We start from the raw sequence: 14,473 nt of genomic DNA on the forward strand, positions 1-14,473 counted from the left end.
AGCTGAGGTTGAGGGAGAATTTGGGGGAAGTGGAGGAGAATGGACTTCAGATTTGGATTTGTTTTCTGTTTTTTTTTTAAGATTTTATTTTTGTTTTAGAGAGAGATCAGAGAGAGTGTGAGTGGGGCAGGGAGGGGCAGAGGGAGAGGGAGAAAAAGAATCCCAAGCAAGCTCCACGCTCAGCATGGAGCCTAATGTGGGGCTCGATCTCATGACCCTGAGATCATGACCTGAGCCAAAACCAAGAATCAGACGCTTAACTGACTGAGCCACCTGGACACCCCTAAAGATTTTATTTTTAAGTAATCTCTATACTCAATGTGGGGCTCGAACTCATAACCCTGAAATCAAGAGTCTAATGCTTTCCTGATCAAGCCACCCAGCACCCCTGGACCTCAGATTTGAATGACTCCCCTGCCACCTTCTGCCTACACAGTCTTCCCCCTGCTCTCCTCAGCCCCCACCAGCTGTGTCTGCTTCAGGTTCCTGCCCCAGAAACTGGCCAGGTCAGAAGGGCAGGTTGCAAAAGCATGGATCTAGGCTAGGACTCCAGTCCTAGGAGTTAGGGTAGGGGAGAGAGCCCCTGAGGTCAAGGGTCTGGGAAGCTAGGTGGAAGTGCGGGTGCCCCCACAGTTCCGTGGGTAGACACCGTGTTTGCCTTTCCCATGGACGTGAGGGAGGAAGTGCTTGAAGGTCCTGGGGAACTTGACACCTCAGGTCCCAGGCATGTGGCAAGATGGAGGTGGGGCCCATGCTCTTGTTTAAGTCCCAGAGAGGCTGGTTAGGGCAGGTCCTGCAAGAGGGGTGAAGGCTTGATTATGGGATTATATATCTCCAGTTTCCTTTGGCATCTACTCCTACTTCTGGGGGAGGGGGCAGGACTGGACCCACCTGAAGCCTATAAGTTACTTTTCCCTGACCCTAGAACTGGGTTGAGAGGGTCCTGATGGGACTGCCTCACTGGGAAACCTAGCATTCACGAGAAGGGGTTTTGAAGGGCTTTGAGTTCTTCTTGTAGTCTGACTTGCTCTCCTGCTACAGAGAAAACGTGGGGTAGGGAGGGCTGTGTTGTAGGGTTTCTCAACCTTGATACTATTGACGTTTGGGCTGGATAACTCTTTGTGTGTGTATGGGGGCTATCCTGTGCATGGTAGGATGTTTAGCCATATGTCTGGTCTCTACCCATCTCTCTGATGCTGAAACTGAAATTAGAAGTTGACCTAGATACAAGCTAGGTCGTTCTAAGATGTTCCAGAAGTGACCTCGCATTTTGCCTATAAGCCATTCTGCAGTGAAGGGGGCTGGGGGGAATGTCACACAGGAGTGGTCAATAGATACAACACCAAAGAGCTGTGGTTTAGGGTAATTAATGAGGGAAATGATGTTAAGAGTTTCAGGAGTCCCTTTTATTATCTGATTAAAAGCTTTCATGCAGTGGAAAGATACCAAGGAAGATTAAAAATGGCAGGTATTTGAAGAGTCTTTTAAAAAATTACAAATTTTGAAATCCTTTCAGAAGTGCAGAGAAGTTGCAGAGTGCAGAGAGGTTTTGCTTACCCTTCACCTAGCTTTCTCTCATGAGGACACCTTGCAAAATCATGGTACAATGAGCAAAACTAGGAAATTAGCATTGGTACAACGCTACTGACTACACTTTATTTAGATTTATCAGTTCTTCCATGAATGTCCTTTTTCTATTCCAAGATCTCATCTAGAATCTCACATTGTGTCTTCTGAGGCTCCTCCAATTTATGAATATTTATAAACTCCCCATTGTATATTCTTAGAATGCAGATTTTTTTGAAGTTTATTTATTTAAGTAATCTCTATACCCAGTGTGGGGCTCTTGAACTCATGACCCTGAGATCAAGAGTCACACGCTACACCTCCCTTCCCCTGACCGAGCCAGACAGGCGCCCCTTAGAATGCACATTTTTATTTTTGCTTATTTATTTATTTTAAAGATTTTATTTATTTATTTGACAGAGAGAGAGACAGCCAGCAAGAGAGGGGACACAAGCAGGGGGAGTGGGAGAGGAAGAAGCAGGCTCCCAGCTGAGCAGGGAGCCTGATGTGGTGCTTGATCCCAGGACTCTGGGATCACACCCTGAGCCGAAGGCAGACACTTAACCGACTGAGCCACCCAGGCATCCCTAGAGCTGCTGATTGATTAAATGAATGAAATGAGTTTCCTGTCATATGTTTTCTAAGTACCTCTAGCTTGAACGTCAAGGAATAGGGAGAGTTTGGGGAGATATGTCCTGGCACAGGCTCCATTATCCTGTGGTGGAAGGAACTCCTTACAGGTCCCAAGCTCCTCTGCACGGTGGAGGAGAATTTTTTTCAGAACCTCTCACCTGGACAGCACCATTCAGTGTTGGAAACCCAGTGGGCTGCTCTGCGCAGAAGCTGTGGTTGGGTGTGTTGGGGAGTGAGGAGCTATGGATGCTGTGTGTTGGGGAGTGAGGATGGAGGACACCAAAGGACACAGCTCTGGATTTTCAAAGGGATCAGAAGTTGGGAGGATTTGGTTATGAGATAAGCTTCATCTAATACCATGTGAAACAAGATTTTTAAAAATCTACATTCTAAGAATATACAATGGTGAAAGACAGTCTCTTTAATAAATGGTGGACAGCTGGACCGCTACAGGCAAAATAATGAAACTGGACCACTTTCTTACATCATACACAAAAATAAACTCAAAATGGATCAAGACCCAACTTAAGACCCCAAATCATAAAACTCCTAGAAGAAAGCATAGGCAGTAAATTCTTTGATATCTGCCTTAGCAATATTTTCTAGATGTATCTCCTAAGACAAGGGAAATAAAAGCAAAAATAAACTATTGAGACTATACCAAAATAAAAAGCTTTTGCACGGTGAAGAAAACCAACAAAACAGCGAAGAAAATCAACAGAACAAAAAGACAACCTACTGTGTATGAAAAGGTATTTGCAAATGGTATATCTGATAAAGGGTTAAAATCCAAAATATATAAAGTACATATACAACTGAACACCAAAAAAGCAAACAATCTGATAAAAAATGGGAAGAGGACCCAAACAGACATTTCTCCAAAGAAGACATCCAGATGGCCAATAGACACATGAAAGGATGCTCAACATCACTCATCGTCAGGGAAATGCAAATCGAAACCACAATGAGGGGGGCCTGACTGGCTCAGTTGGAAGAACATGTGACTCTTCATCTCAGGGTTGTGAGTTCGAGCCCCATGTTGGGTGTAGTGATTACTTACATAAATAAAACTTAAAAAAAAACCAGACCCATAAGCACAGAGAACTGATGGTTCCCAGATCAGGGAGGGGGAAGGGCTAAATGGGTGAACGGGAGTGGGAGGTACAGCCTTCCAGTTATAAGTCACGGGGATGAAAGGTACAGCATAAGGAATATAGTCAATGGTATTGCGATCGCATAATAGCATTGTTTGGTGACAGATGGGAGCTCCACTTACCGTGAACATAGCATAACCTATAAAGTTGTCCAATCATCACGTGGTACCCCTGAACCAATGTCCCATCATGTGCCAACTATACTTCAATTAAAAAAATAGGGGCGCCTGGGTGGCACAGCGGTTAAGTGTCTGCCTTCGGCTCAGGGCGTGATCCCGGCATTATGGGATCGAGCCCCACATCAGGCTCCTCCGCTATGAGCCTGCTTCTTTCTCTCCCACTCCCCCTGCTTGTGTTCCCTCTCTCGCTGGCTGTCTCTATCTCTGTCGAATAAATAAATAAAATCTTTAAAAAAAATCTGCATTCTGCGTGTAGCTCTACAGGCTGCCTTCTCTTGTTCTTCAAACTCGTCTGCGTGGCTCACTCCTTCATTCAGATCTCTAATCAAATTCTCCTCCTCACAGAAGCCTTTCTGATCACCTTATGGGAAACAGGCACCTCCATCCCTCTGCAGCCATGAATTGCTCTATCTTCTGGAGGCACTCACTGCTCCCAGATGTTAGAATATAAATGTTTATCTGTTTACAGCCTTTGCCCTTCTGGAAGTGTCCACAGTGCTTGACTCATAGTAGGTGCTCAAGGAATGTTTAGTGAACCAGCAGGTATTATAGAGGCGTGGACTGTGGCATGAATCCCAGCTCTACCTGGTCCTTTCCGTGTGTCCTGGATAAGTGAGCCATCGTGACCTCCTCTGACAAATGGGGGTATTGGTCTCTGCACCATCTGGCTGTTGAGAGACCTCTGTGAACTCAAGCCGGTCACATGCTTGGCAGAGCCCCTGACAGTGTAAAAGCCTGGCATCTGAGAACTAACTGTTCTTAATGTCCTTCCTGGAGCTCCCAAAGCCCAGGTAAAGGCGCCCAGATCTTCTTCCCAGGTGGGGAGCTGATGAAAAGGGGGAGGGGAGAATCCCAAACAGGAGGCTGAGGTGGTTTGTGGCAGTGTCGGCTTACAGCTGGGTTGTGCCCCAGTCGTGACCCTTTCCTGAGGTAGTGGCAGGGGAGGCCAGGGGCAGCAGGGGAGCAAAATGAATGCTCCTGCTCCACCAAGGGCCAATCCAGCTCTGAGAGCCCCTTGTCATCCCAGGAAAGGTTAAGAAGGGGTTTGAACTGTCGCATTCTAGAACCTGAGAATCCCAAACCCACTCTATTAACATGAATACCTGGATTCCTGCAGAAAAAGAAGAAATTGCTCCCACTTCCGCCACATCCTTTGCTGAGACTACTTCCTATCTGTCTGCCTGGTGGAATGCTTGGTGGTACTCTCTCCTCCTCCTCTGCTCCTGGGCACAAGGAGATCCCTGCAGAAAAGAGCAGTCACATCCCTCCAGAGCCTTCTCCATTTCAACCCTGGGGACTCACAGACACTCCCCCTCACTATCCCTTCAGTCTCCCTTTGGCATGCAAAGGGTCAAGGGCAGTGGCTTGATGAAGCCAATGTGGCTTCCTTATTCAGTCATAGATGTGAAGACTTGACCTCAGGTTCGAAGCAAAGATGGGGGAACTGAGGAAGTAAAGACAGGAACTGGGGATTTGAGTGGAGCAGAAGAGGATGAACCCTCTCTCCTCCCGCAGACACATCACTGCAGGTGAGAACACAGCATTATAACCAGTTCCCCTAGATAGAGCAATTTGTGGAGAGTAAGTAAGAGATTGGAGGATAAGCCAAGGAGAAACACGTGGAAGAAAGTTGCAGGAGAATCAAACAACCACAGCTATTCCATATCAGTGGGACAGATAACATTCGGGGGAGAACACTTGAAGGACTTCGAGGAGGGGCTGGCTTTATAAGGAGAAAACATGGGAAAACTGCAAGCATGGGAGCTCTGGAGAAGAGCTACCGGGGATGAAGGGGCAAGAATCAGAGAAGCACAGCTAGAAGACACTGGGAGGGGAGTTCTCACACGGGATGGGTGTGGGTGTCAGGCAAAGACATACTCCCAGGGGTGGAAGATCCCAGAGGTGAGAGTAACAGACAGGAGGACTGTCCTATTGTCTGCTGGGCTGGTGGTGGCTGCCCACTTTAGATGGGGCACCTGCTCTCAGTCCCCAGACCCCTCCCAGTCCAAATCTCTTGCTGGTGGCCTGGGGGCATTTGAGTGTAGGGGACGGTACTTTCTTTTTTTTTTTAAGATTTTATTTATTTATTTGACAGAGAGAGGCAGCAAGAGAGGGAACACAAGCAAGGGGAGTGTGAGAGGGAGAAGCAGGCTTCCCGCCGAGCAGGGAGCCTGATGCGGGGCTCGATCCCAGGACCCTGGGATCATGACCTGAGCTGAAGGCAGATGCTGAACAGCTGAGCCACCCAGGTGCCCCGGGGACGGTACGTATTAAAAGGCATGGAATGCCAGGCTGAGGAGCTCAGACTTCGTTTTCTAGGTCTTGGAACACGGTTGCTGAGTGATGAGTCCCATTGCACACAGTGCTTGACTCTCGGTTTACTAAAGAGGAGCGTAAGGACCTCTCGGGTGAGAGCTGAGGCAGAGACCCTCAGGCTGTCCATGATCAGAGGAGGAAGGAGATGAGTTTACCAGGGAATAACTGAGTGGTGCAACTGGGACAGTCACTCCGTTTGAACTGGCCTTCATGAGAGTCCTCTTGGAGGAGACACTGTCTCTTTCCAGCTGTATCATTGTACATCCCTCTTCCTGCCTCTTGTCAGTCCTCACCTCCTCAATGGAGTCAGAGCAATCTTTCCCAATATCACCACATCTTTAGTTCATTCATTAATCGAGTCACCAAATATTAATCGAACACCAACTAAGTATAAGCACTGGAGATAGAGCAAAGAATAAAACAGACAAAAATGCCCTGCTCTCACGGAGGTGACATTTTATCTGGGTTACCTCCTGTGCACAGCTGTGAGTGTTTCTCTAGGGTCGATCGCTAGAGCTGCGGTTGCTGGCTTGAACTTGGCATTGCCAAATTGCTCTGCAAAGCAGCTGAGCTAATTTATACTCCCACCAACAGTATGTAAAAAAAGACTCCTGTGTTGTCATTCAATCCTCCATCCTGTCAGTTATAAAATTTTGCTAATCCAATGAGGGTGAAAATCTATCTTGCTTTCATTTACTTTTCTCCGATTGGCTGGCTGCTGAGTTGAGCACGTGTGTTGGCCGTTCAATTTCCTGCACTGTGGACTGCCTCTGAGTATTCTTTTCTTTTTTCTTTTTTTTCTTTTCTTTTCTTTTCTTTTTTTTCTTTTCTTTTCTTTTTCTTTTCTTTTCTTTTTTTCTTTTCTTTTCTTTTCTTTTCTTTTCTTTTCTTTTCTTTTTTCTTTTTTCTTTTCTTTCCTTTCCTTTCCTTTCCTTTCTTTTCCTTTCCTTTCTTTTCTTTTCCTTTCTTTTCTCTTTTCTTTTCTTTTTTTTTTCTGATTGGTTTATAGGAGTTTACTATTTAGTCTGCTTGCTAGCTCTTGGTTGGAAGGCCCCAGCCCCTTTGGAGGGCTTAGCCCTTGGCTGGGTCAGGCCCTCCTGGAATGATCTTACTTTATGATTAACCTCAAGGTCAGTGGATTTGGTGCTCTAATTACATCTGCAAAATCCCTTTTGTCATATAATGTAACATAGTCATGGGAGTGACATCCTATCCTATTCACATGTCCCACCCACACCCAAGGGAAGGAGATTATATGAAGGTGTTGGTCCTTGGGGGATCATTTTTAGAATTCTGTTTACCACACTTATTACAAGAAGTTAAACAACTTTTTTCTTCTTAAAGGAGTAGTGTTTGATTTCATAGATTCTCTCTACTGTTTCTGTTGTTTTGTGCTTCACTCATTGCTGCTATCATGTTTATTATTTCTTTCCCTTTTCCTTTTAGAACGGATTGCTCTGTTATTTTTTTTTTTATTTACCTATATTGGATGCTAAACTCCTTAATTTGCAGTTTTCCTGTTTTCACATATAAGCACTCCTCTTGAAAGTCTGCTTTACCTGCCTCCTCTAAGTGTTGAGATGTAGATTCAGCTGTAAATATTTTTAATTTCCAATATGATTTCTACTTGGTTCATCTGTTATAGAGCAGTATGCTTTAATATTTCTAAGCATTTTGGTATTTGATCTCATCTTTACTGTTGATTTCTCTTTCTCTCTGTCTCTCTTTCTTCCTTTCTTTCCCTCTCTTTTCTTTTCTTTTCTTTTCTTCCCTCCCTCCTTCCCCCTTTTTCTTTCTCTTTCTTTCTCTCTCTTCTCTTTCTTTCTTTCTTTCTTTCTTTCTTTCTTTCTTTCTTTCTTTCTTTCTTTCTTTCTTTCTTTCTTTCTTTCTTTCTTTCTTCTTTCTTTCTTTCCATTGTGACCAGACTGTATTGTCTGTGATATTATTTCCTCAATACTTATAAACATTTATGTCTTGGCCTGGTTTGTCGCTAATATTTATAAAACCTCACATGTGATTGAAAGGAATGAGGATTCACAAATGAAGAGTTTAGGGATCTACAGTTGTTAATTGGATCAACCTAATTATCTTTTTCAAATATTCTGCACCTCTATTAATTTTTTATCTGTTTGATTTATCAAACTTACTGCTGGGGTAAGTTAAAATCTTGTAATTTAGAGCTATATTGTCATATGTCAGGATTTGTATATTTTCTTGGTGCACTGTTCCTTTTATCACAATGTTCCTGTTGTTCCTAATAATTCTGTTAAAATAAAAAACAAACAGAGACCAGCCTTGAAAACACCCTGACCAGACAAAACCAGTGCAGTTATTAAAAACTAAGCTTCATGTAGCTTATTTTGGAAGATTAACTTGACCTGGGTCATTTCTTGCTTATGCTTCTGGAAATGATGTGCAAATCTTGCCCTGTTTCCCAAGGTTGATATAAGGTAACCATGGATCAATGATTAAGAAAATCCTCAGGGGCGCCTGGGTGGCTCAGTCAGTTGAGCATCTGATTTCGGCTCTGGTCATGATTTCAGGTCCTGGGATCGAGCCCCATGTCAGGGCTCCCTGCTCGGCGTGGAGTCCGCTTCTCCCTTTCCCTCTGCCCCTCCCCTGCTTGTGCTCTTTCTCTCTCAAATAAATAAATAAAATCTTAAAAGAAGAGAAAACTTTCATTTAAGAAAATGCCAATATTATAACCAATCACTGTGAAGAATAAATAGTCACTGCTTTCTCCCTGTATAAGCGTTTTATAGCAGCACTATGCCCCTGAGCCTCATTCTATGTTTTGGATGCTCCTGGTTTGCAAACTCTTTCTGGTGTGTACACAATAAACTTCTACTAATTGCTACTTAAACAATTCATTGGTTTTACTTCTTTTATTTCTGTACTTCGGACATTTCCTTTTGCCATAATGTCAATTTTATACTATAGATGCGTAGCCACACTTTCTTTCAGAGGACATCAGGTTGGTATGTCTTCTCCCACTCATTGATATTTATCTTTTCTGTGCCCTGTGAGATTTCTTTTTTATTTTTTAAAAGATACTAGCTTTTATTTATTTAAAGATTTTATTATTTATTTATTTATTTGCTATTTATTTATTTACTTATAGTGCAAGCTGGGGGAGGGGCAGAGGAAGAGGGAGGGAGAGACTCTCAAGCTGACTCCCCTCTGAGCACATACCCTGACCTGGGGCTCAATCTTAGGATCCTGAGATCATGACCTGAACTGAAATCAAGTGTCAGATGCTTAACCAAATGAGCCACCCAGGTGCCCCTTTTATTTTTTATATAAAGGGGATTGTGCAGAACGTGCTTTATGCCTGATTTCTTTGGCTCAGTATTATCCCAGGATGGCGTGGTGAATGAGAGGTACCACCAACTTTCCAGATCTTTCTTGTCCAAACCAAGCCCATCCCCACTCCACACTTTGGAAGGGCCACTCCCCACATAACAGCGAAACCCAGCTCAGCTCTCAGCTGAAATCTCAGGCATCTCTGGGGTGTAGGAAAGGGAAGAATTAGGGAAGGCAGGGGTGTTGGGATCTTGCCCAGGGTTTGCCACAAGTCCCTATGTAATCTCGGATATGATGATGGCCATTGCTCCCTTCCTTGAAAGTCTTCCATAAAAGCCAAAGTGTAGCCAGATGGCCAGGAGCTTGGAAACTGTCAATGGCTCCAGTAACCATTAAGCATGTGCTCAGTATTCCCTACATGTAAAGCATTGTTCCAAGTGCTTTTAAATCTTCAATTGATTGAATCCTTACAACAATCCCAAGAGTTAGTTGCTGCTGTTATCTTCATTGTACAGATGAGTAAACTGAGACACAGCGAAATTCAGTGCAGCCTGCCTCTTGAGCCCACACTCTCATTCACCACGCCATCCTGGGATAATACAATTTGTGAAGGGAAGTGCGCTGATATCTGCCACTTATTTTGTCATTATTTTTTAATTCTTCAAGATGAGTCATCCCTTGACACTTAGAAACAAATTTTAGTACCAGAATAAGCATCTGAGACTCTCAGACTCCCCAAATCTTAGAATCAGGGACACCCAAAAATTTAGATTCCAAGATTCTTCTGCATTCATCTTTGCAGATGACATCCATAGCTTCTCCTTGGTAGCAAATCTCTTCTAAGAAAATAAGGTTTCTTTCCACCAGTCATCATAAATCCTTCCTACTCACCACTTGTGAAGAAGGGGAGGCTGGAACCAGCTGTTTGCTAACTCAGAGCCCCTTCAGGAGAAGCATTTGAGGTCGGCTGACTGCCACACACAGGGAGAGACAACAGAGAGGAAGGAATGAAGGTTAATCTCCAAAATCCCAAAGTTAACAGAGAACATGGGTGTGCCTGCAAATAGTACCAGAAGCAAAGAGAAGAATCACCTTCTTTGCACTCCTTGCTTGCCTTATCTATCATCTATATATCTATCCATCTACTTTTATTAAGTGGGCTCCACACCCAGCATGGAGCCCAATGTGGGGCTTGAACTCACAACCCTGAGATAGAGACCTGAGCCGAGATCAATAGTCAGATGGTTACCTGACTAAGCCACCCAGGTGCCCCACTTCTTTCTGACTTTACCATCTGACAGGCATTATCCCTGCGATGGGAGGAGAGCTGCTGGAAGTCTAAGGCTTACCTTGTCGGTGGTGGATTGTTTTATTTTCAAAATGCCTTCTTCCCTCCCACTGGTCCTTTCCTTAGGAGAAGATTACACTTTCCTGTCCCCGCTGACATGCTTGGTCATGTAACTTGCTTTGGCCATGCCTCCTGTTGGCCTTCTTTGTACCTATAGGTCTCGTCCGGTTCCAGCAACTGCTCCCTGCCTTTGCACCTTCAAGGATGCAGGGCAGCCTCATGGTGGCTAGTTTACAGGTATTCCAGTGCCCCTTGCTGGATTTCCCTCAGTTTTGTAAATAGTCCTTTCATTAAACTCCAAATGATTCCATTTGTGTGTGACTCACCTTTCCTGCTGGGATCCTGACACAGCATTCCATTGTATGGCTGTTTTGTGTGGTTGGTCATTGGACTACAGTTATTTCCAATCTTTCACTATGACACAAAGCTGCAACACATAGATGCACATAGGTCACTTTGCACACATTTGGGTAAATCTATAGGGTAACTATTAGATGAGGAATTGCTGAGTCAAATAATACATATATCTTTATAATTTTGGCTGATATAGTTAAACCGTGCTCAGGGGTTGTACCAATCCACAGCTCCACAGTTGCTGGTTTAGACTAAATCCATAATCCGAAATGTTTGGAGAACTGTCCTGGAGGCTACTAAGAATTCTCAAGATAGGGATACCAGATTTCTGGTTAATGATAGGCAGGTATCTGGAATAATAAATTGAATAAATGAGGTGTGTGAATGTGTTTGTTTTTCATCTTGGAATCTCTGATCACAGTAGTTAAGAGAAATTTTTGAAGGTTCATATTAGAACATTTTTATTTTTAACGGACTATGATTCTGTGTACGATGATTATAATATTTCAAGTCTTTGGTACTCAGAGTGTTGTTTCCAGATTTCATGAATCTTTATGCCATACGTCGAAGAGTGTGTGAGTCAAAAGTTTTCAGCTTCTTGCCAAGAGACAGTGCACGTGGATGGTTACAGTCTGAACAGGCACTTGTTATTAATGTGCTCGTTATGAAACAAGACACGTGGATTGGGGTTTCCTCGTACCCTCCCATCCCTCCCCCATGGAAAGCATCCCAAACTGGAACCTGAGCTGTTCACACAAATCTGAAAACATTCGGAACTGGATAACTATGGTATTATGAAACACACAGGGCTCTGAAGGTTAAGTTACTTCATACTTGACTTTTCTTTAGCCTGTGTGTAGAACAAGAAAGGGCAAGAAAGAGCCAAAAAGATCTGATTCAAGTCTGGGTATGGCTACCTTTTAGCTGTGTAATCGTGGCCATGTCATTCAAAGGCTCTGAGACTCCATTTCCTCACCAGCAAAATGAGAATAATAGTCGTAAGGAATCAAGGGCCCCAAAGTCATCAGTTTGCCTGTCCCACCATGATCCATTTTGCTATCCCAGCTAGGTCTCCCCAGCATGGAACTCCTGCCATCTCAGAAACATCCCACCCAAGTTTGGTAAAATTCAACATTTTCCCCATGCATGGAAACCATGGTGCCTTGGCACCTTATCCTCACCACCATATCCTCCTGGCCCTGATATTTATATTTTCTTCTACCACTACCAAATTGCATGTTCTTTTCCTCTTAACAAGGACCTTAGCCGGTTTGGGTCATTTACGGGTGATGTGACCCAAAACGTTGTATCTGAATTATCTAAATCTTCAATAGCTTGATTTTTTTTCAGTTGTTGTAATTTTCCACGAACCTTTCTTATTGGACATAGAAGTCTTGAGAAGTACCCAGAGACTCATCTAAGTGCCAGATATGTTTCTTTATGCCCCACTTGTGTATCAGCAACCCAATCTTTCCTTCCTAATCGAGATCACCCATCCCATCTAATAGTGTTTCTTTGCCCATTAGTACAGTAGGATAAGAAGCCCAAAATGTTGAGATGCAATCTTCACTTCCCTTTCAATTGAATCAGTGCCGGGTGCTCTGTTGAAAGTTTTTTTCTTTTGGGAAGTAAGACCTCCCAAATTGCAGAGCTTAAAATTGCAGGGAGAAAAAATCCTGCAAGTGAGTTATTAATGAAACGTGCCATGCCCCATTCCACCACTGATTCTTGAATCCTGTAGGAGAAATAGGATCATGTATCAGTCACTTACTCAAAGTAGCTACTTTGGTCTCTGCTGGTGGCAGGCTCTTAGCATTGGAGGTAAGGAAGTTAGCCTTGCTGAACTTAAGTCTGTGTTGTTCAGCTCATGCACAGTCCTCACTCTTTTTTTTTTTTTTAAGATTTTATTTTATTTATGTGACAGAGAGACAGCCAGCGAGAGAGGGAAGACAAGCAGGAGGAGTGGGAGAGAAAGAAGCAGGCTCCCAGCCGAGGAGCCCGATGTGGGACTCGATCGATGTGGGACTCGATCCCGGAACGCCGGGATCACGCCCTGAGCCGAAGGAAGACGCTTAACGACTGCGCTACCCAGGCGCCCCCACAGTCCTCACTCTTGACACTGTTTTATATATGGGCCAACTGAGGAAGCACTTAGGTGGCTGGAGGTGGAGAATGAGTGAAATCCACAGTATGGATCACCCTGTACATGTGATTACTGAGCACAAACTCCATATTGGATGTGCCTTACTGAATATTCATATCAGAAACAACAACAACAACAACAACACCCAAAACGTCTAAGGCCATTCTGAGAGGTCTGTCCAAATGCCTCTTCCCCAGATCTGCTTTTCATCAATCTTTTTTCTTCAAAGTCCCTGAGCACTTGGCTAAAGGATCCATGGCTTCTCACAAGTTACTATATATTCCTACGTCTGGATATCTCCCAGTCGGGTCAAATATACTACTGGGAGTTCTCACTTATTCACTTCCTTTCAGGAGTGGCCCTAACTGAATTTTAATGCTTCAGCAAGCAGTCCATTTCCAGTTGGTGTCAGCATAACATTTAGAAACATATGTAAACCAAGCCTGAGGGTTTTTTGTTTTTGTTTTGTCTTTGATCAACTGATCATAAGAAACCTCCCCATGAAGCCAAAGTTGTAAATGGAAAGAGAAGACAATGCACCAGGAGTTGGTGTCAACCAAATCTGAGCCAACTGCTCATACAACTACCTTGTTCATATATCCATATACCATTTCCACTTGACAATAGATGATTGCTGCATGCATCCAACTTTGTAGTTTGGTAGGTAAGATAAAATACTCTGCTCGGGGCACCTGGGTGGCACAGTTGGTTAAGTGTCCGACTCTTGATTTTGGCTCAGGGCATGATCTCATGGTCCTAGGATTGAGCTCCACATTGGGCTACCCACTCAGCAGGGAGTCTGCTTGTCTCCCTCTCCCTCTCCCTCTGCCCCTCCCCCTTCTCGCACACGCTCTCTCTCTAAAATAAATAAATAAATTTTTAAAAAAGATTATTTATTTATTTATTCGACAGAGATAGAAACAGCCAGCGAGAGAGGGAACAGGGGGAGTGGGAGAGAAAGAAGCAGGCTCATAGCGGAGGAGCCTGATGTGGGGCTCGATCCCATAATGCCGGGATCACGCCCTGAGCCGAAGGCAGACGCTTAACCGCTGTGCCACCCAGGCGCCCCAAAAATAAATAAATAAATTTTTAATCAGCTCATGATAGTAAAGATTATGTGCCCATTTAATATTCTATAATCAGGACTTTAGTCTCTGCTAGGGGACACTAGCAAGTGAGGAACTGTTTCTCCAGGGAATAAATCTGCTAATTCCTCCTAGTGGATAATCTTTATGAATTTTCTGTGGTCCAAGGAGGAACCCAGCCCAGAAAGACAGTACAGGACAGCAATTAAGAGTCTTGGCTTTGCATCTAAACTGCTTTGGTTCAAATACCCAATTCACCATTTACTTGTTCTGTGAGTTTAAGCAAATCATTTCACCTACTGAAATCTTACTTTTTCTTTTTGTAAAATGAACATAAACTAGTGGTGTGCTGGAATAGGCCAGTACCAATTCACGAGAGCCACTGCGCATCT

General features: G+C 43.9%; 1 protein-coding gene across 1 annotated transcript in view; it reads right to left on the minus strand.

Moving 5' to 3' along the window:
- Positions 1-14,473, minus strand: part of LOC113243548 (cytochrome P450 2F5) — a 37,981-nt gene that overhangs the window by 12,255 nt on the left and 11,253 nt on the right. Inside the window, exons 6-7 of the mRNA XM_026482247.4 lie at positions 10,826-10,926; positions 10,043-10,122 (exon numbers count right to left, since the gene is read on the minus strand). The gene's annotated coding sequence lies outside the window, so the exon portion shown is untranslated. The remainder of the gene's footprint in view (positions 1-10,042; positions 10,123-10,825; positions 10,927-14,473) is intronic.

The sequence above is a fragment of the Ursus arctos genome, unplaced genomic scaffold (genome assembly GCF_023065955.2).
Source record: "Ursus arctos isolate Adak ecotype North America unplaced genomic scaffold, UrsArc2.0 scaffold_19, whole genome shotgun sequence".
Lineage (NCBI taxonomy): Eukaryota > Metazoa > Chordata > Mammalia > Carnivora > Ursidae > Ursus > Ursus arctos.